Raw genomic sequence first — 21,321 nt, 5'->3', positions numbered from 1 at the left:
CTGATCAATGCCTATAAGTACTTAAATGGTGGGTGTCAAGAGGAAGGGGCCAGTCTTTTTTCAGTGGTGCCCAGTGACAGGACAAGAGGAAATGGGCACAAACTTATACATAAGAAGTTCCATCTAAACATGAGGAGGAACCTGTTCACTTTGAGGGTGGCAGAGCACTAGAACAGGCTGCCCAGAGAGGTGGTGGAATCTTCATCTCTGGAGAAGTTCAAAACCTGCCTGGACAAGTTCCTGTGCAACCTGCTCTAGAAGGACCTGCTTTGGCAGGGGGGTGGACTAGATGATCTCCAGAGGTCCCTTCCAACCTCATATCATTCTGTGATTCTGTGTGATTCTGTAATTCTATGAATATCTCAAGTCGACCCAATTTGTATTAAACAGAAGGGTAAAAAGCAAACAGCTCTGTAATGAAACCTTTTTAATTTTTAAAGAGCAGATCTCTGTCATATCAAGGAAAACAGCTATAAAGCCAACAAGAACAAAGAGCTTGTTGGAGAAGTACTGAAGAAAAGACTCTGAATCTATATCATAAGCAAATAAAACATCTGGAATCACCAAGCAAGGTGAGGAAATTAGAAAAGCATACCAGCCTGAATGAATAACCACATCAAGAAGGATATTTGAGGTAAGTAAAACAGCATCTTTGGTGTTGTTTTGGCAAGAAGAAGAATATTGAAGCTGCATGGATGACAGGTTAGATATTGCAGAGGAAAAAGGGTGCCGAAAAGGAAATGAGCTTTCGAAGTGTAAACCAATTCAAGAAGATGAATGTCCCTCAAGTCAGAGGGACAAGATATTCTTGATTTGAGAACAAAGAAAGAACAGCTGCGTGATGGCAGTTGGCAAGAGGGCTTTTGACAAAATTACCCGTGAATAAAGAAAGGAAGGAGGGGAATCTGTGTGGCTGGCAGATAATAAAGGTAAGGTTGGTACCTGTTCCGAAAGAGGAAGGAAAGTAACCCACGTTAGATTTATCAGCCTGCCTTAAGTACTTCATAAGGCTTTCACAAAACATTGGGAAAAAACAATAAGACTGGCAAACAAAAGAAAAATGGGGCAAAGCACAACATGGGGTTGCAAAAGGTGGGCTACTGCCTGGCTATCAGGAGTAATACCACAGTGAGATCTTGACTCACCAGGAGCATCAGACTGGAATACAATGAAGATTTTTGGGACAGAGAACTAATTTTTTGTTTGCTATCAGGGCCTCAGACACCTGAGAGGCGGCCATGGAGCTGTGGGCAGGCTGTTCCCGAGTCCACGGCATATCCTCCTGGGCCACCTGCACTTTCTGCAATGCAGGTCCAGGTCCTTTGGATCCAGAGATCCACCTGCATTTTATCTCCAGCATTCTGCACTGATGCAGCGAGGAAGACACACAGCAGCAATTATACCTCCTTTCTGTGAATCTTTTCGGTCAGCTCCAGTCACCAGAAGCTCTCACCCATCTTTTAAGCATCTCAAGACAGAGATTATCTCTGTGCACTCTCACTGCTTAACAGATGCTCTGGTAAGAGTGGCACCTCGGATTGAGGCACAGCCTGTACGTCCTGGAAGTGTTCCCACCGCACACAGCCAAGAAGGCTGCAGCACCTTCTTTTTATTCCTTTAGGCAAGCATCGTACACACAAACTATACATAATTTTTCTTCCACAGCCCAGTACAAGTACGTGTATCCTGCAGAGGTATGTCCTGTTGCATGTCCAGTCCTCTGGCCCATGATGGACCTACAAACACACACGTGCTGTTGTTACCCCCCCACCAAGCTCCAGCAGGAGCCTATTCTGCAGTAGCACCACAAACGCAGCATATTCCACTGCCTGGTCCCATCTGGCTGAATGGGACAGAGACACGGAACCATAGAGAGCATTTCCAGGTCCCAGGGCAAGATCAGGATGAGAAGGATGCCCTGTGGTGCTTCCAGGACATTGTCAGAGAACTGTGAGCAGAACACACTCTGCTCCATGCTTTTGCTGGAAGCTCCTTCCCACCTGGCACCCTGCACCAAAACACTGGGTTTATCTTCTTCACCAGATGTAAAGGCTGGAGAGCCTTGCAACTCCATAGGGATGGAGAGGGAGCATCCAATGGAGAACCAGCAGCAGCAAAATGGTTCCTTCAGAAAACTGCTGCAGAAAAGGCTGCGCTGGGGATCGCCTCCACCTCACCAAACCTTTTGGGGCTGCACACAGCACTGACCATCTTGGGGAACACAGTGAGAGGCTGGAGAATAACAGCACAAATGACACATTTACATTCCCTGACAATGACATCCCTGAATTTCCTCCCTGTGCCCCCTGCTTCTGGTGTCTGACCTACAACCCCCTGTTCCTCCAGCTCTGCAATGCCCCTCACATCTCCTTCCTTTGCTCCATGGTTTCTCTATAGATCTGTGAAACATTTACCATTTTATCTACATTTTTTCTACCATCCTGTAGTCTTGACAGGATAAAGATACTTTATCTGAATTATTCTTGATCACTGGAAAACTACAGAAAGCCTTTGTGAATAGGTTAAACCTGCCAAGCTCGCTCTTCAGCAACACCGTTATACAAGGCTGTAGACGTCTGGTGGTAAAAAAGCAGATTTCTCCTTCCCCCATATTCCATATACCCATGAATCCAGTCCCTCTATGATCTGTTCATCAACAACCAATGCTAATCTAACTTCCATTAACACCACATTGCCCCAAAACCCCTGCAACTGCAACCCCACATGCTCAGCGTCTTCCATAAGCCCAAAAGATTGCATTTGCTATTTGCTTATCCCCTTTTTATTACTACATTCCCATATGTACATTCCCCTACAGCCACATCCCTGTACCACACATACCGAAACCTCATTCTTTTATACCTTTGCCTTATTGTTCACACTGACTGTGATCCTGAACATCGCCCCTCCAGCATTTGTCCCCCTGTACCACCATATCCCCTCCTCTTTGTTCAAGCCCTTCTCCCTTTGCATTTGCAGAGACAATTTGATGGAAGGATTTGTGCAGAGGGTGGGGGAGGGAAGAAGAAGGAAGGTGGGGAGGGAAAAGAGGGATTTGGCTATAACAAGACCATGTAATTAAGCTCTATTAACTGGTACCCAGCCTGGACCACTCATTTCCATAATTAAAAGTAGTAATTCCTCCATTCCTAGATAACCTTTCTCATCCGATCTGTGAAAAGAGGCAGGCAGAAAGCATCCATTTACACAGCCAGCACAGACACACCCTGGAAAACACAAAGGACTCCAGCTGACACAGAATCCATCTATCCCTTAGCAGAACAGCAGGGTTTTACCTGCCACAATATTTTACCCTAATGCCTTTTGAGCAATTGATTTACCAGTATTTATAAAAAAGCCAAAAAAAAAAAAAAAAAAAAGGAAAAAAAAAAAAAAAAGCCAAAAGCCACACTGACAGCAGCCTTTCCTCTGTCTGCGTCCTTTGTTTCTGGCTTTTCATGGAAGCGCTGCCTGTCAAAATAGCTTTTGAGCTGCACAGCAGCATCACCGCCAGGGATGCACAGAGAGCATGGTAGCCGGCGGGACCAAAACAATCCGTGTGGGCTCGTCTGTCATGGCAGGCACAATGGAGAGCTGTGCGGCGGCATTGTCGGGGCGAAGCACGGCTCGCCTCCGCACAACCAGCCCCGGACATGACAACTGCTATTTCACAGCTACAATGGACAAACACACACACATTCTGCGCAGCGACAGCAGCCTCCCTCCCTCCCTCACTCCATCACTCACATCCATTCTAATCACAGCAGCTCCCAAGCAACGCAGCCTCCGAAGAGACAAAGCAATCCTAAAATCACTCAGCTTCATCGGGGAGCTGGGAATCTCTACAGAAAAAAAAAACAAAACCAAAACCCAGCCACTTCGCAAGACAATGAATGGCCTGAAAAAAAACATCCATACGATTAACGCCCACCCCAATTAATATCTCCATCTCACCTTTCCACAGATCCTCTGTTCCCCGTCTCCTCTCACGGAACACGCTCTGCTCGAGCACTCAGATTCCAGCGGGCTCCGTGCTCTCTCACCAGGATGCTGCGGGAAACACAGTGTCAATTTTTAATTTTTTTGCTAATTTTTTTTTTTTCCTTCCCCCTTCACAGCTGCATCCCTGGCAATGCAGAGGGTCTGCGCAATCACATCCCCAGTGCTCCTGCTGCTGCTGCTGCCGCGGTGACGTTGCTGCGTGTGAAGGAGAAGCATGCCCACAGCACCGCCGCGCCGGCTCGCAACCAGTCCCTGCGGGGACCTCGGGCCAGGCAGGGGATGGGAGGGAGCAGAGAAGGAGAGGAGGGGAGACAAGTCGAGCTGGAAGATGGAGGACGGATTCTCACAGGAATTGGGAAATGGGGAAGGTAGCACGAGGAGAAAATATAAGGACCGAAGCCTCTGGAATGAAACAGAGCTGCAGCACCTTATTCTGTGATGAGCTCGGTTTTCAGATGCTGCCTGGCTGCAAGCTGTCTGATCTCTTCTCCTGGCTTTGCAAAGGAAAGGAAAGGGAACAGAAGTGCTGTGTTCCTACCGTTGGTAATGGCAGCCAGAGCTCTTGCAGATAAAATGCTAGTCTGCAAAGGAACGCACAAGAGGAGGAGGAGGATGGGAGGACTTATAACTGAGAGATCAGGAGGACTACAAGAAGCTTCTTGAAGCTTCTTTGACATTTCTGCAGTGCCTTGCCCTAAAGAGCTCCATCAACAGTATCTACACAGCGTCCCTGAAACACAGCCACCCCCAGAGTGAGATGCAGCCACCAGCACCTCCCCTGGTGCCAAACCCACCTGGCAGGGACAGGATATCGGCAATCCCACAGGGAATCTCAAATCAAGAGCCCAGCAGCTATTAACTACAGCTTGTGATTAAAGTGCTGCCCGTTACCCGAGCTAAATCCTGGCATCTCTGCAAAACAATCAACAGCAGATCTTCCTTCCCCAAAAAAGGCATCACCACCTGCAAAAGCCCAGGCTCTCTTGCTACCCTGGGGTCACAAGAAGGGATTTTTCCATCATCCCCCATTCACCAGGGGCAGCTGCATTCTGCTCTGTAGGCAAGTCAGCACCGTTACTGACAGGGCACAGGTAGCTTCACCAAGGGACACATGTGGCTACTTCTGCTTTTTTTCCACCACAGCCTGAGCATGACCACACACCCCAGAAACTCAGCTGTGCTCCAGGCTGTGCCAGGGGAGAGGTTTCTAGCACTGGAGCAGCTGCCCTGAGACAACCGTCCTGGAGGGACTACTCATGTTTCTGCACTTTGCCATCCACCCCGGCTCCTACAGCCACCACCCTGGGCTGAGCTCAGAAAACAGAGCGTCCATATCGGAAAAAAGCAGCTCCTACGAGCCCAAACCAAACCCCACCTCCTAAACCAAGGCTTCGCGGGGAGAGGGTAGGTCAGAGAAGAGGTAAAAATGTCACAAAAGCACAGTTCAAAGAAATGAAGAACTGTCACATGCCTGCGTGCTTTTTGCTCTATGCCATGATGCACCCAAAGCAGCAAACAAATAAAACAAATACAAAGCCCAGACAATGCAATGCTTTGCAGAAGCTTCTGCTGCTGGAGAGGCCAACTTAAAAAGCTTTGCCAGAAAAATGTTAGACTCATTACTGGAAGCGGCTGCCAGTTGTCTTGGATCCCAGACCACTGGGAAACCTTTACAGTATCTCTTCAGGTAATATTCAAATAGGATTTCTGACTGAAAACCCAGTGGCTGGTGGGTGGCTCCCACCAAGGGCACCAGAAGCAGGAGGGCAGGACTATCCCCGGTGCAGAGAGACCCTTCCAGTGAGAAAAGAGAAAGGGCCTTGGACTGGCTGTTGTCTCTGCAGCCTGTTCACCATGCAATGGAGCCACCACTGGAGACGCGGCTCTGCTACTCACCTCCGAAACACCAGGAACCCTCCCTCAGCCCATCCCAAAGCTCAGGCTCTGCAGGTGCCTCCCAAAAGGCCGATGCCCATACCCCATTTGTGGTACTTCATGCTCTCCAGCCCACTCCTTGCCTTTCCTTGGATGCTCGCAACCCACACCACCACCTGGTCCTGCTCAAGCAGCAGGGACAATCCCCAGGGGGGACACAGGAGTGAGGGCCGTACCTCCACGCCTGGCCAATACAGCAAGCAGAAAGCTAGTCCTGCCGGGCTCTGCTCCACTTGAGCTGCTGTAAATGAGACTATTTACTGTAGTCCCATTAGCGTGCAGCCCCTGGACCCCCGTACGGCCAGCCCCATTGTATTGTCAGCGTTAATTAAGGCAGGCTCAAGCAGACATCTCTGGCCTGTTCAGCTGGGACAGTCAGGGAGCAGCAGCGAGGCAGGAGACAGAGAGTCTCAGCTGTGGAGCTCTGTGCAGAACAAGGAGCGTTTGTTACCCGGGAGACTTGTTCCCACAGCAGAGAGGAGAATGGAAACTATTTCGGTGCCCTCCCCAGTCCTCCACGAGCATTGCCAATGCTGATGCCAGGAGGTATAAATGCTGGCAGGCAGGCGGAGTGCTTGCCTGCATCCCTGTCCCCACCACGGGACACTGGCATTAACCACTTCACGGACAGCAAGGCCTGCCTTGTGGGGCAGATGCACACACAGGAGCAGATGGAGTCGCGGGGGCTGTTCTGTTAAAAATCCAGACGGAGACACGCAGCAGACAAGGGGCTCCTTCAGAACCACTCCTATTCACATAGCTGTTCCCAACATAAAGATTTGTATAGAATCATAGAACGGTTAGAGTTGGAAGGGCCCTTAGAGAACATCCAGTTCCCACCCTCCTGCCATGGCCAGGGACACCTCCCACTAGAGCAGGTTGCTCAAAACCCCATCCAGCCTGGCCTTAATCACTTCCAGGGATGGGAATATTCCTCCTCAAAACAGTTATTCAGCACCTTCCCCTCACCCCAAGCTCACGCTGCCTTGCACCTCTGCAGCAAGCATCCCTCTGTTGCACCCTTCTCCCAGGACCTGCCCCTCTCAGCAGCATCGGTGACAACTGACGGGCTTTGTAGGCAGCAAGAGAATACAGGCACTGATGAGAAAGAAGAAAGCAGGGGACTGTCTTCCAGGAGATGACTTGTCTTTGATCACAGATGAGTCTATGCGAGAAGGGGAGCTCGGCTGACTCCACAGTCTCTTGAAAGGAGGGGAGCAGGGATACTGCAGGCTGGTGACTGCGCTCCTTAGAGAAGCAAGGCGAGGGAGATGGAGGTGCCAGAACACGCTTGCTCCTACAGTATCGGGGACCCTGTCCTGCCTGGCCCAGAGAGTTAGGGAGAGGTGCTACTGGGCACTGTGGGGCACTGGGCACTGCCCTGCAGCTTGGCAGGACAAAACTTCTTATCAAGCAACATTGGTCTCATTACCCACAGGCAACCCAGCTGTAGGGCAGGCGTTTTGCCATCTCGTCTCCTTCCCCCACGCTCTATGGGTGTGAGAATTCAATGCACAATACGTTCTCCCACCCATTAATTCCAGTAAGGAGGCGCACCCCGTTCCCAGTGCTGCAGCAGAGCTCACCACTTCAGGGGAGCCCCATGTGCTGCACTCACACTGGACTCAAGTCCTGTGTGGACCTGGAGCACCTGCTGACAACATCCAGGACAGAAATAGATTATCTAGGTGGAAAAAAGCCCAACATATTTCTGTCTTGGCCTAGGGCTCCTTCCTTCACCTGCCTTCATATACCATCAGCTGCTAAGGTCAGCACACTCCCATATACAAGAAGGAAGAAACCCTTCCACTTTTGCTGGCATCGTACAGCAAAATCACCCACCAGCAGCCCAAGCCTCCCACCTATTTGCTGCAAATCTGCTCCAATGATCCATGAACTGGAAACATCTCAGCCCCAGGTCCCAGCCGGCTGCCTGGGCTGTAGCTCTGACACCAAGCACCAGGCTGGAGCAGGTCTTTAATCACTGTGACATACAACTTGCTCTCTCTCACAACACTGAGCCAGCCCCAGGGCTCCTGCCTCTCCACCACAGCTCATGGCTATAACTCTGCACAGGGAGCTGGCTGCCACCTTCTCCTAAAGGATGGGTATTTTGATGTAGACCTCAGTACCTTCAGAATGTCCCTGCCTCTCAAGCAAGCAAGCTGATCACCCCAGCAGACAACCTGTGCCCTGCTGTCTGCAGGTGAAACACCACAACCATGCCTAGGCTACAGTTTCTGGCTCATCATGACCCCATCTGTAGCACAGCCATGGGAGGGATGGACATCTTTACTCTTTCCCACATGCTGGACCACTCATGAGCAAGGTGGAAGACACTCAGTGCCTTTCCACCTCACTTTCTGATGGCTCACACCAGATATCTGAGTCCTTGAGATATAGCAACCCTACCCACCACTGCTGAGGCCACTTCAGGAAAGCCAGAGAGATGGACACGGGTCAGAACTGAACTAAGAGCATCGTCTGGCTCAACGGGAGGAAGGGGGACCAGAACACAGAAGCCATGAGGAAAAGCAGGAAGTGCTGAAAAATTTATAAAAATCCTCAGAAGGAAACCCCAAAATCATTCTCCATCCCTGCCAACCGTGTCTTCCAAGGTCAAACAATATCCCTCTCTCAAACACACAGAGATCAATACAGGCTGATCATTACCAACATGCGCTTGACAACTTCTCTATTCGGTGGGAACACACATGGGAGTTTTTGAATGAGGGGTCAGAATCGAAGAAGATTGAAAAAAGCAGATGTTAGCTTAGCGGTGATGGCTGCCCTGAGTCCTCACATCTCCTCAGGGGGTCACTAACTGATCCCACCCACCCCCTCCCAAGCCTGCCCATCGAGGGGATCTGAGACAGCGGCACAGGAGTCTGTGGGATTATGCCAGCCACAGACAACTTTCCAACAGCAGGATTGACCTGCCCCAGCAAGCCCTGCCCACTGCCCAGAGCAGCAGCACTGATTTCTTCAGGGCTAGCAACCCAAGGCACAATCCCAAATAAGAAAATGGATTGCAGAGAAAGTTGTTGCTGTTTTTTTTCAAAAAAATGTGGACATTTCTTGTTGTTTGCTAACCTTTTTCTAACAGAATTAATTCCTCAAATTAATTCCTCTGATGTTTAAGAACATTCTCTAAATTTCCAGCTTATCTTTATCCACGCACAGCTCACCCCTACTCACTCATGTTCCAAAAATGAGCTATAACGTCAGCGTTTATCCAGTCTGTGTTTAAAGTTGTATCATCTGAGTTCTTTAATCACTTCACATTAGGTAGGCTCTTCATTTCTTTGATCATACCAATATCCCTTGTCTGGACCTGACCCAGTTTGCATACAGCCTTCAGAGAGAGACTGGAAATGTACGCAGTCTTCTAAGGAAGGTCTCAGCACTCCTTAATACACTAAAATTTCCCCATCTCTGCTACAAATATTTTGTCCACCGTGTGACATTTACCTATGAAAATAGTGCACCACACTAGCTGCTCACCGTTATCCTGCACATCACTGATAGACCCTCTGTTTCCCCCCCATATCTCTCACTTTCCCCACTGAGCTCCCAGTTGAACTGAACTTTTTAGTGATTTCTCATGCATGCAACCATGCAATTTTGAACTATCCAATTCTCATTTGTATTATTCCTTCAGGACAGCCAAGCTGTTCCTGCTGAATAACCCTGAACTGCCTGTGATGATGTTTCCTAGCCTTGTGTCTTCAGGAAACTTCACTAGCAAAATCTTACTTTATAATGCTCAGAGCATTATTTGATGTACTGAATAGCTTCCATTTTGAGAGTACTCTCTACTAACAACTTCCCGTCAGACCACTAGTTCCTCTTTCAACATTCCTGTTATCTGCTCCTTAGGATGTTACAGACTCAAGAAGTATATGTGGGTTCAAGGGGAGGCAGGACAAGTACTTGAGAGATCCATTTCAGGTTACTAAACAGATAAAATTAAATAGACTTAGGAAATTCCATGGGGAAAAAAAAAATTAAGATATGATATCTGTTTGCCCTACTGCGACTCTTCCCTAGCTGACCACCTGCAAGCGCTTTTGGGAAAATAATCCTGGGATGGGCGGTTCCTTCATCCCAATCACTATCTTGATTTCCACCTTCCTGTATTAAGGTCAACACCTTCCTATTGCTAGCGGCTCATGCTTCACTGCCCAGGAACAGAGGCTTTCACAAGCTCCATAAAAAGTCACAACTACCAGATAGGGCCGGTGCTGGCACAGCTCCCCACGGAGCTGGGCTGAGTTCCACATACCTCTACAATACTGAGATGTCGATGGGAAAACCAAACCCAGCCCACAGCCAGCTGTCCATCTCCAGTCCCTTCCAGCCCAGGATTCCAGCATGTTCCTACCCTTTTGTCTAGGAAAGTGCTGCTACCAACATGCAGGAAACTGGGGCAACAAGGAGATGTGAATTGCTTGGAAGACTGTGGGAAAGGGAGAACCGATCCTACAGCCCCAGTGCCTCTCTTTTAGCCCCGCTACTTAGTGAGCTGGGACTCTTTAGTCTGGAGAAGAGAAGGCTGAGGGGAGACCTTATCAACGCCTACAAGTATCTCAAGGGAGGGTTGAAGGAGGAGGGAGCCAGACTCTTTTCAGTGGTTCCCAGTGAGAGGACGAGGGGCAACGGGCACAAGTTGGAACATAAGAGGTTCCACTCAAATATGAGGAGAAACTTCTTCACGGTGAGGGTGACAGAGCCCTGGAACAGGCTGCCCAGGGAGGTTGTGGAGTCCCCTTCCTTGGAGATTTTCAAAACCCGCCTGGATGCAGCCCTGAGTAACATGCTCTAGCTCTGGGCAATCCTGCTTCAGCAGGGGAGTTGGACTAGATGATCTCTATGGTCCCTTCCAACTCTAGAAATTCAGTGAAATTCAGTGAAATTCAGTGAATACTTTTAGGCAGAGGGAAATTAGGACAGAAACAGCAGAGCAGCTCCTGAATCACGCCCGAAGTCTCAGCTTCAATCTGATAAACCAAGCTCATAAACCTGTACAGAAAACCTTGAATTAAAGCAAAGCCTGGACATAGCTGATCCAGCCTGAGATTTCAGAGTGTTCAAAGCAGAAGCTCAGCTCTAAAAGCCACCCTGTTTCTCCAAGCACCTGCTCAAATATTGATGATAGCAGTGAGTGGGAATATAAACTCTTTCACTAATCAAAGCCTTGGCAAAAGGAATAGAAAGGGCATTATTACAAAAAACGTATGCCTTCTAATCTGGCAATCAACTGCTCTGAGCAGTCTATGGCAAGAGTGGATATTAAGGTGTTACTGGCTTCACTCCTATTAAAATTAGTTTTCAAAATGGGATCAATGCTGCCTCTACAGCACAATTTACCTAAACTATTAGTTCCACCATGACCTAATAGCTCCCAGATGCCACGAGGAGAGCCTTAAGTTGCCACATTACATATATATTGGAGCTGGTGAATTTGGCAGCTGCAGTTCTGCTGTATTCACCGGTTTGTATTCTGACCTCAAATAAAAATTATGTATTCCTAACTAAGCAGCTGAAAAGCTGCAGGGCTGAGCTGAATCCGCAGCCCTGAAATGGTTCACTGCCCACACACTGCCACAGCCTGCTGGGTACACAGCACGCAGGGATCAAGGAAGGTGACTGCCTGTGGCTCCCATGATGTACACCGAAGTGACATTCCCTGCCCAGTCCAGGGAATCTCCTGGCTGACTCCAAGTGAGGGTGACGGCACCGCAAACCAGCCTCTGCTCAGAGAGACTGCAACGGCAGGGATGCAGCAGGGAAGGGGCAAGCCGAGGAGAAGAAAAACATCACTGTTGGGCAGACGAGAGGCCGCATCCAAGAATGGAAAAAGCCTCCTGCCCTCCTGCTTTCAGTACTGAGTCATAAATATTCCAGTTTTCCAAGGCAACGGCAAGTATGAAAACTGCTGTGGGTTTCAGGCAGCAAACCCACACTCGCCTCTCTCCGCGCATGCCCAAGCACTTCCCCGCCATCACCGCTCCGAGCAACAGCCAAAGTCAGGCTGTGAGACCTGCCAACCCACCACAAAGTCAGTCCCTGGCAGAACCTCCCCGCTCTCAAACACTCCCACCTTTGCAACGAAGCCCAGGGAGCACATCACCCCCCCGCCTGATTTATTAGAGACACGTGATATTAATTACGGTTGTTTACACTGATTTTTTTTTCTGAGTTTCTCCATTTAGCACCCAAACTGGGCTCTGCAGTGTTACCTGCTCCAGCTGGCTATGTCCTAGTGGCAAATAAAGCAAATGTCGAGACAGCTTGTGCTTCTGCAAAGCAGCCTGTGATAAAAAGAGGCTACTGAAGATACATTCAAACAACAGCCACCAGCAGCAATTAGCAGGCACAGGATTCCAGTGCCCCCCAACAGACTGCCCGTTCCCTTGGGCACCCAAATCCCAGCAGGCAGCTAGAAAATCTGCAAAGGACAGCGAAGGGAGAGCCATCGAAAACTTCTGCTAAAAAAAGCCTCTTTAATGCAGGCTAGTAATTAAATCCTGGAGACCCCCATCCACCACTTGCACATTTAACCTGCTGGCTCTCAGAGGGAGCGGTTGTTTTTTGACTCTTCACCTGTATCGTCTACAGCACAGGTAATGTTAGCTGGAGGGATAAGGTCTGTACACAAACAACAAAGTGACATAAATTATCATCATTACCATGACACCTCACCTAGCACAGATGGCACACCCTGACCCATAATCACCACATGTGACCAGCTCATTCGGAAGGGATCTGTGGCTACCGCTGATCACAGGCTGGACTTGAGTAGTTGTGGCATTTTGCTTTGAAGCAGGCAAAAAGTATGTAGGGCAAAAAGTATGTAGGGCTGTATGAACTGGCATGTCATATGCAAGATGTGGAGTAATCCTTCCTCTCTGCCCAGCCCTGGCACATGCCTCCTGAACGTGTCCTATATGGACAAACTGGTGGGAGTTGAAAGAGAGCGAGGAAAAACGGAGAGGAGAGAACTGAAAAGCAAGAGGGTTAATTCCCAGTAGAAAACTAAGGGCTACATGAAAGCAGTTCTGAAATGTATAAAAGGCTGCTGCCAAGAGCAAGTGAATAAGCTGTTCTCCACATCCCTGACAACAGTAACAGGCTCCCTGAGGGGCAGCCAGGGAAGTTTATGTTAGATACCAGGTATAACAGATAAAACTAGACATCCATTATTTCACCAAAAAAGCACAACAGCTGGGAAGTAAGACTGGTTTTCCCACTATTTTGCACCGTCTTGTCTGTCTCAGAAGCTCTTTACTTATTTAGAGGTATGCATTCCTGTTAATTTTCACAAGCCCTTAGTGTCAGCAACTGGCCAACAATTTATTTTTCTGGCTTTGCCGCTGAAGAAATGCCATCTTAGGTTCTCAGCCAACACAATGTGCCATGGCATCAGGAGATACCAAGAGAGGGAAGGGACTGGACTGCTAAAATGCAGGATGCAGCAGATAATGTCCCAGTCACTAGGAGCTTCTAGAGAGACGAAATGAAGAAACGCAAGGAATGGCATAGCCCGAGTCCACTACATTGGGGCAGGTAATTACATGGCTTCTGGAGGTCTTATTCTCCTATGATTTCTATTTGACTCAGAGGAGCAGGAAGCCTTTAATGCAGGATTAAAAGCTGAAAGTAGTTTATTCTGTGAGGCAGAATACCTGGAGAAATAGAAACACATTCCTGGATGGGCACAGCAAACCAACAGGTATGGCCTGAGAACGGAAAAACATGCCATGCCAGATGATCTGGCAGCTAATCCACCTGGCTGTTAAAAACAAGCTCCAGGTTGGGGTTTTTTCCCTAAATGGAATATGCTGGGCATCAGCTTTAGAATCATAGAATGGTCAGAGTTGGAAGGGACCTTAAAGATCATTGAGTTCCCACCCCCCTGCCAGGGGCAGGGACACCTCCCACCAGACCAGGTTGCTCAAAGCCCCATCTGGCCTTGAACACCTCCAGGGATGGGGCAGCCACAGCTTCTCTGGGCAACCTGTTCCAGTGTCTCACCACCCTCACAGTAAAGCATTTCTTCCTAATATCTAATGTAAATCTTCCCTCTTTCATTACCCCTTATCCTATCACTACATTCCCTGATAAAAAGTCCCTCCCCATCCAGTGGATTCATTCTCCTTTCATCCACCACATTGAAGAGACTTTTTCTCAGGTACTCAGTCTTGTTGAAGATGATTCTTGACCTCCTAACTTTCTCCTTGGTTACTTCTTCCCATCTGATACCACAGGATACCAGCTGAACGTGAGGTCTCCACGTCAGGTCAACCCACAATTAAACAATGTTCGGGCTGTATGTGCTTATCAGTATATTCTTAATTGACACAATGAGCCTAATCTGCAGCACCTAGCTGCTGTATGGCCAGATGTGCAAGGTCTACCTCCTCCAATAGACATGTTCACCCAACGGGCACCCACGCAGGCAGGCAGGCATAGAGAGAGCCAGAAATTGGAAGTACCTGCCTGCCCATGGCCTGCTACAGTTTTGTCCAGGTTGGAGAAAGACCTACAGCAAAGGAAATGCTATAAGGGATAAAGGGGATCCGTGTGTGGGAGGAAATCCTGCCATGTTCTTTAAAATAGAAAATAAAAGCTGGCCGAGACAAAGCCTCTGGGCACCAGCGAGGAGGCAGGCCATGAAGGCAAAGCAGGTCACAAGGAGATGCCTGACAAATAGGACAAGTGGGTGTTCAGTCCATGCTCAGCCTCACGTGAAGCAGGGAGAAGAGCTGGGGCACACTGCTCTACAGGGTTCCCCATGGAGACATCTCAGCACTTCAGGAATTGCTGGAAACCATGATGTGGGGCTTTGGCCACACAGAAGATGGTGCCAGAGCAAAGTCCAGCACAGAGGTGCTTAAAGATGACAAACATGGTCATTATGTTCCCCGTGCACCTCAGACACATTCCAGACAGGGGAACAAGAGCATGCCAGGGTGGAAAGAGCCCTGAAAGAGCACTCAGGAGCTCTGTAATGTAGGACGATACACAGAGCCTTGGCAGAAACGATAATGACTCAGAGAGCTCCTTTGTTGACTGGACATGGGAGGGGAGCAGGAAGGAGCAGAGGAACAGAGCAGCAGGAAGCCCCTCCTGAAGGACTGATTGTCCAGAGCATGTTCCTGGACAAACAGAAACATGCTTTTCATCTCCCTGACATATTTCCATCTCCAGACAACTCTGAAGTCTGTGCTTTCAATACACACCTAAGAAAGTGCTCCATCCTGTGCACAGACCCAGCGTGTGCCTCTCAAGGCAGGAGAAGAGAAGGACTACAAGGGAAAAGAGAAGACTAGCTAAATGGTGAGATGTGGAGGAGGGAAGCAAGGGCTGAGCATGTGAGATAAAACAGTCCAAGCCAGGATGTGGCGTATGAAGAAATCACGGAGTCGCAGGTCATGCAGTAAGCAAATCCAAAAATCCAATTCGACCATCTTTATTGCTACACAGAGAGACTTTTATACACTAAGACAGAAACCTACTCCCCCCATAATGCCCAATCATGGACTTACAAAAATATTTTTTACCTTCTACTGAGCTTATCACAAGAACAATTATTCGACTAACAAGACAGGTTTCGGTTCCCAGACTGTGCTCTGTTTTTTGTCAGGATGTGCTTCAGGATGCAAAATTTGTATGTCTCACTCCTCCCCTGCTCTCAAGGTCACTACTGGCACACACTGTTGCTCCAGATGCAAGTAAATCTTAACTATGTGAGTGACCTTTAACTGAGCCCACACCAGGAGACAAGTGGCTGCTCTGCTCTCACCCATTCACAGTGCAACGGTCAGAGAAAACTCTCGGTGATGATGTTCTTACAGGACCTGCTCTCCATCCCTGGGAACATCTGCCAGAATTAGCAATCCCACATCAGAAGAGGTGAAGCATGGAGCGCCGAACAGCGCTTGTGACCTTTTTAGCAATTTTTGCATGCCTGCTGCTTTCACAGCAACTTTTTGTATCAGCTTAAAATAAACCCAGCCATTCTGAAAGAAATGCAGAAGCATGTGGCCCTTCTGCTACAAAGCCAGAAGCTAGCACAGATGAATTTGGGGATGCAAAGGCGGAGGCCAAGGAGCTACAGGGGGGAGTTAACACTGTAGTCCCAAATTCAGGCATCTGAAAGAGAAGTGTGGTCTCCCCTACCCATGATGCTGTTCAACCCCATGTTCCTTTCAACTCAGAACAAATAGATAAGCCCAAGCACTGTCCCCTGATTTGCAGCCAGGAGACATCTCAGCTCTTTTCCTCTTCTTCTGTGTGCAAGGCTCCAGGTATTAAGCCAGGTAACAGCAATGGGTGCTCCACTCCCACGGGGGTAACTTCTCCTACATCCCAAATTAGACACGGCAAGAGTGGAGCCACATCATCTATCTGCAAGAGAGAGCATCTGTGTCTTCAGATGGGGCTTCTTTGAGCATGAGTTCTCCAGGAAGCATTTCCGTGGCCTCTGGGCTCCACACACTGAAGACAAGGACTCAGTGGGGTCTGCTGCTATTCAGTGGGATCTCCTGTTTTCCAGCACACAGCATGGGAACAGCTGAATTGCAGAACTAGCACAGGACTCGACCAACACCAGGCAAAACCCAGCCAGAGGGAAACAAACTACAGCTTCCAGCTTCTCAGTGGGACGGTGCATCCAGAACTGGCTACAGAGGCCAAGGAGCATAGCTCCCCAGCAATCTCTGCAGGGTGGTCCAGTTTTCAGCTATAGGCACCGACCACACCGTGAATTTTGGAATTAGACTTTTTAGTGAAGCAGCTAGATCTGGCTACCTGTAATCTACCAGGCTAGATCAAAGCTCAGGTTAACCCCTCCTGGCATTTCCTGTACCTCTCATTAGACCTAGTGATAATGCTCAGAACACACAGGGAAAGCTCGGTTAGCAAATAACCTAATTAGCAGTGAAAGTATCACATCCTCTTGGTGACCAGCATGTCAGCTGGGCCTGAGAATCATTGTCCTCTGTGGACAGCAGGGCAGCAAGAAGAGGCAAACATGGGGAGCCCTGCTGGACCCCCTCCCGCTGCCCCCTCCCAGGGGTCCAAGGCTGCTTTCTATGGAAGATTCCCAACACTTTGGCTGAAACGGCGCCAGCATTTGGGCAGGGCTTGGTGTTATTTTTAACACTTGCTCACATAACTCTTTGGATGAATCCTGGGAAGAGCTTGTCACCAAAATAGTATACTGTGGGCACTATTTATACACCCACTGGCAGCACAGCAGGATATGTTAAGGGAGGGAAAGCTAGAGGACCCCCTTCCCTCCTCACAGCGCAGCAACTAGGGATATAGGGGGGCCCTGAAATATAGTTTGTTGTTTGGGCTAGTCCTCAGAAGTAAATCATCACCTGCAGAAGGCCTGATATCCTTGTCTGTCTTGCTTAGGAGACTCTTGTTCACATGGGAGGGAAGCCCAGGTACAGCACGCTTGGGGAAGATGGATGGCTGTGTGTACAGGGGCAGCCACATCCCAGCTGCTGTGGACTAAAAAAAGGAACGGTTGTGCCTAAACACCAGCTGGGTCAGAAGAAAATGCTGCTGCCCTCTTATTTTATCTATCCGTGGCTACTGCAGAGAAAATCAGCAGGGGTAGGATTTCTTGGCCATCAGCTCTTTTCCCTGTACAGCTCCAGTAAAGGCGTGCAGCGGTGGGGGAAGGTGAAGCATTAAATGCCAGTGAGGTTCACTGGAAAGATGGCACCGGACTAACAAGACTCAGTCTCCCTCATCCCTAGGGACAACAACAGCCTCAGGCCTTTTCCTACCAAAACACCTTGCTCTAAGGGACTGAAGGAAGAAGTAGGGGAGGGGAGGAAGGGAAGATACCCTTTTGAGAGTCCAGGGAAAGGAGGATCTTCCCCTGTCTAATTTTCTGGGGTAAAAAATAATTTATCTCCAGCCATTTCCATACCTATTAAAATTCCCTGATTTTTGTCTCCCATGAGTTTCTTCTCCCTCCTCCTTTCTCCCAAGACACATTCAGACTGCTCTCTCTCCTTTCATGTCAGCTGGAGAAGCAGGTGACATGACTTGCAGAACATGCACAGGATGCTGTACAAGAGCAGAAGGACAGCCTCCAGAGCCCCAGCAGACCACCCCGGAGTAGAAAGGGAAGCCAGAGTTTGATTTTCCAGCGTGTGGGTAAAAACAAAATGGATATATGCATTTTCCTTCCATGTCATAGAGGCTACAGCCTGAGCAGCGTACTGGCTGTTCATCAGAGCCACAGAACAATGCAAAAATAAAACCACACACACACACACTACTAATTGCAGCAAGCTCTCCAGGCAGGGGCAGGACCAGCCACATCACTTCTAGCAGAACACATGGAAAGGAGCAGCTCCTACCTGGCCAGATGCAATCTCCCCGGACCGCGGGCTCAGCTCACGGCAGCCGGGAGGCTGGTGGCAGCAGCAGCAACGGCGTGAGAGCCGGGGGGAGAACCCAGCAGGCAGAGCCAGCGATAATCCAAAAGGAAAACCAGCTTGTCCCCGCGTCGGCCGAGGGATCAGCGAGCCGGGCGGCAGGCGGGCGGCTCTCCCGCTGCTGCAGGGGGATGGCGGGAGAGAGGCGACATGACGAGGCACTTCTCCCAGATGGGAGCTGGCTCTGGGTATTGCTCCCGCTGCCCGTCACCTGCCTCTCCTCGGGCACGGCCGTGCCAGGCTGACGGTCATGCTGGCAGAGCACTGGGGGCAGGAGAGAACAGCGAGGGCTGCGCAAGGGCTGCTGGCAGCCCAAGGGCCAGATTGCTCATGAGAGCCCCGGGGTAAATACAGATGCACTCGGGGAGGGGGCTTATGGCAGAAATGCAGCTCCTGATACAGACAGCCCCACTTACATCAGGCTGGGAAGGAAGCGAGGGTGATGGGGCTGTGAGGGCAGCTGCCTGCCAGGGGAAGATGTGGGGTGAAGGGACTGCTGGATAAGGGGAGAACCCCCAGCTCCACGCTCCTCTACATCTCCATACACAGACCTGGTAATGCAAACCTATGCCATTTCCTACCCCATGCCCCACCTGGGATGGCCTCACACCTTCTCTGGTGCACAGCCCATCATGCCTGGAAGAAAGGCCGGTCAGAGTACAGCTCCACCCACGTGTGCGACCAGCTTGTGGTCCATGAGCCCATTCCCATTTTCTCACCATGCTCAGGTGCTCCCCGTCTTTGGGACTTACCTTTTCCTTTCCAGTTCTCTGCCTTTGAAACCTCCTGCTGGGACTTTTCTTTCCCTCCCATTCCAGGACAACTTACAAACTGTATTGGAATGGGATTCACGCCACATCAAGAAGACGGGGGATGGGGACTGAGCAAAGAAGCCCCGTGTCAAAGGGTTTGAGGGCTTTACCTCTGTTGTGCCCACAACTGGAACCAGTAGTAGAGGGGATCTGCAGGTTACAGCTACTGCCCATTAAACCAGCAGTGACAGACCTCAGCAACAGGCTGAGAAGCAGCAGTTTCAGGATGCATACCACAGTGGTATTTTCAGTAAGCCCAGTGCCAAACAGACATACAGCTCATACCAAGGATCTCTGGGTGCAGCCAGCAACAAGGAACAGGGGGTTCATGCAGCTATGCAGCAACTGAGGCCTCTTCCATGGAGGCTGGGGCACCTCCTGTGAAACAAATATTGCCTAGCCTCAAAAGAAAAAGTTTGAAAACAATTGACTTAGGCCAATTGCATCAGGGAGTGTTGTTAAAAACCTAGCTTTAAGGAGAGCACGGGGACCCCAAAGTAATAGGTGTATGTCCTGGTGATACCTACCAGAGGGGTAACACCCAGCTGGGTGCTAAGCCAGTCTGAAATGCTCCCTGTTATTGGGACTACCCAAATTGTATTATCTATTGTCTTCCTTCCACGCAACTGGGAAAGCAAGGTTATTCCTCCGTGGTGATAAGCTGGGAACAAGTCCCTCCTGGGGTGAAGCCACTACACTGACAGGCAGGTTCACCACTAAGCAAGACAACACTGAAGCCACGTCTTCAACCATGCTGCTTCTGCAGCCAAACTGGTCCCAGCCAGGGAATGGCTAACCACCAGATGATCCCAAAGGGTTCAAAATATCATTCACAACAGCCCAGGCTCAGAGGAGGCCATTGAGAGTGTTTAGATCAAGGCTCACCGATGAGCAGGGACAGCAATCCTGCCATGGCACAGGTGACAGCCCTGCAGCATCCACAGCCTGCCAGGAGCAGGAGCACCGACCCAACCCCGGGGAGCCCTGTCTACAAGCTCCCTCCTATGCTGTCTGGCCACACCTGGGGAGATAGATGGAAGAAAGCGATACCCACAGAAAACGGGGTTTACCCATGGGTACCTGGCCTCCTCTCACTTCGGGAGCTGCCTCTCTGTACGAGCACTGCTCCACCTCAGCCTGACCCTCTGCCCGCGTTAATCATTCACTGGAGGGATCCAGCCATTAGAGGACAGGACAGGCACGGTCAGCACCACGTCATGGAAGTTTACTTTTCTTACCTCTGCAGCATAAAACCTCTAGCAGACCACCTCCCTGTTCAGTGCCTCGTTCCCCCTCCCCCCCTCCACTCCCCCCACATGAAATAAGACTCATAACACTTACCAAGCTGCTGCAGATGTTGTAAAGCTAACTTCATTACAGGATGCTGGCAGCCCGTAAACACTAACGAGCATCCCGCCCCGCTGGTTTTCCACCCATGGAGCAGGGACGCCTGGCGGCTTTTCCCCCGCACGAAGCTTCCTCCAGCCTCACCACGGCAGGTACGCTGCAAAGACAGGGATCCCTGTTATGCCCAAAACCAGGAGCTCCAGTCCCTCCACCAGCTGGGTGCCAGCCATCCACCGGGCAGGGGGGGGAAGGAGAGGCACCAGCCCGAGCCCCAGCCGAGCTGTCAAAGGCAGCGGAAGGGCTGGGGCTGTGCAAGGCTCTGGAATTCCAGCAACGCACAAAACACCCCTGTCAAGCCAGCACCAAGAATGACTCCTCCCTGCCCCGGACCGGGCTGAATCACTGGAAATACCAAAACAACGATGAGGTCACGTTCCCCGCGCAAAGAACCGGAGCCAGATATAGCCGTGCGGAGAAGCCTGCTAAAAAGGGAGACTGGGCGTACAGGCGGGAGGCTCTGGCAGACAGGCACCCCGGGCATTTGTCTCGTTTAAAAACAGCCTGAGGCTGCCAGGAGACTTCATTTTTTTCTCTCTCTCCCCCCCCCCCCCCTTTTTTTTTCCTTCACCCGCGGGGCGGTTGGGGATATTCTCCACTAAAGGGCATCTCTTTGAATGCATTTGCTTTTTTATTAATGTGTGCTAAGACAAGTCAAGCCTGATTATCATGAAGACAATTGCTGAATTCCCTCCTGGCGA

At 49.9% G+C, this 21,321-nt stretch overlaps 1 protein-coding gene across 8 annotated transcripts in view; it reads right to left on the bottom strand.

Annotated features, from left to right (window-relative positions):
* RUSC2 (RUN and SH3 domain containing 2) overlaps positions 1-21,321 on the bottom strand; it is a 63,280-nt gene that overhangs the window by 34,476 nt on the left and 7,483 nt on the right. For 2 of the 8 annotated variants that reach the window (XM_014952519.1, XM_014952520.1), the window contains exons 1-2: positions 20,558-20,942; positions 3,955-4,050 (exon numbers count right to left, since the gene is read on the bottom strand). The gene's annotated coding sequence lies outside the window, so the exon portion shown is untranslated. Of the gene's footprint in view, positions 1-3,954; positions 4,051-4,429; positions 4,449-4,540; positions 4,566-18,326; positions 18,459-20,557; positions 20,944-21,321 lie in introns of those variants that run through there. The other 6 variants (XM_014952514.1, XM_014952521.1, XM_014952517.1 and 3 more) reach the window with 6 other exon arrangements.

Source organism: Calidris pugnax, unplaced genomic scaffold, assembly GCF_001431845.1.
Source record: "Calidris pugnax isolate Ruff unplaced genomic scaffold, ASM143184v1 scaffold220, whole genome shotgun sequence".
NCBI classification, from domain to species: Eukaryota; Metazoa; Chordata; class Aves; order Charadriiformes; family Scolopacidae; genus Calidris; species Calidris pugnax.
This window is presented reverse-complemented; position numbering and strand designations above follow the sequence as displayed.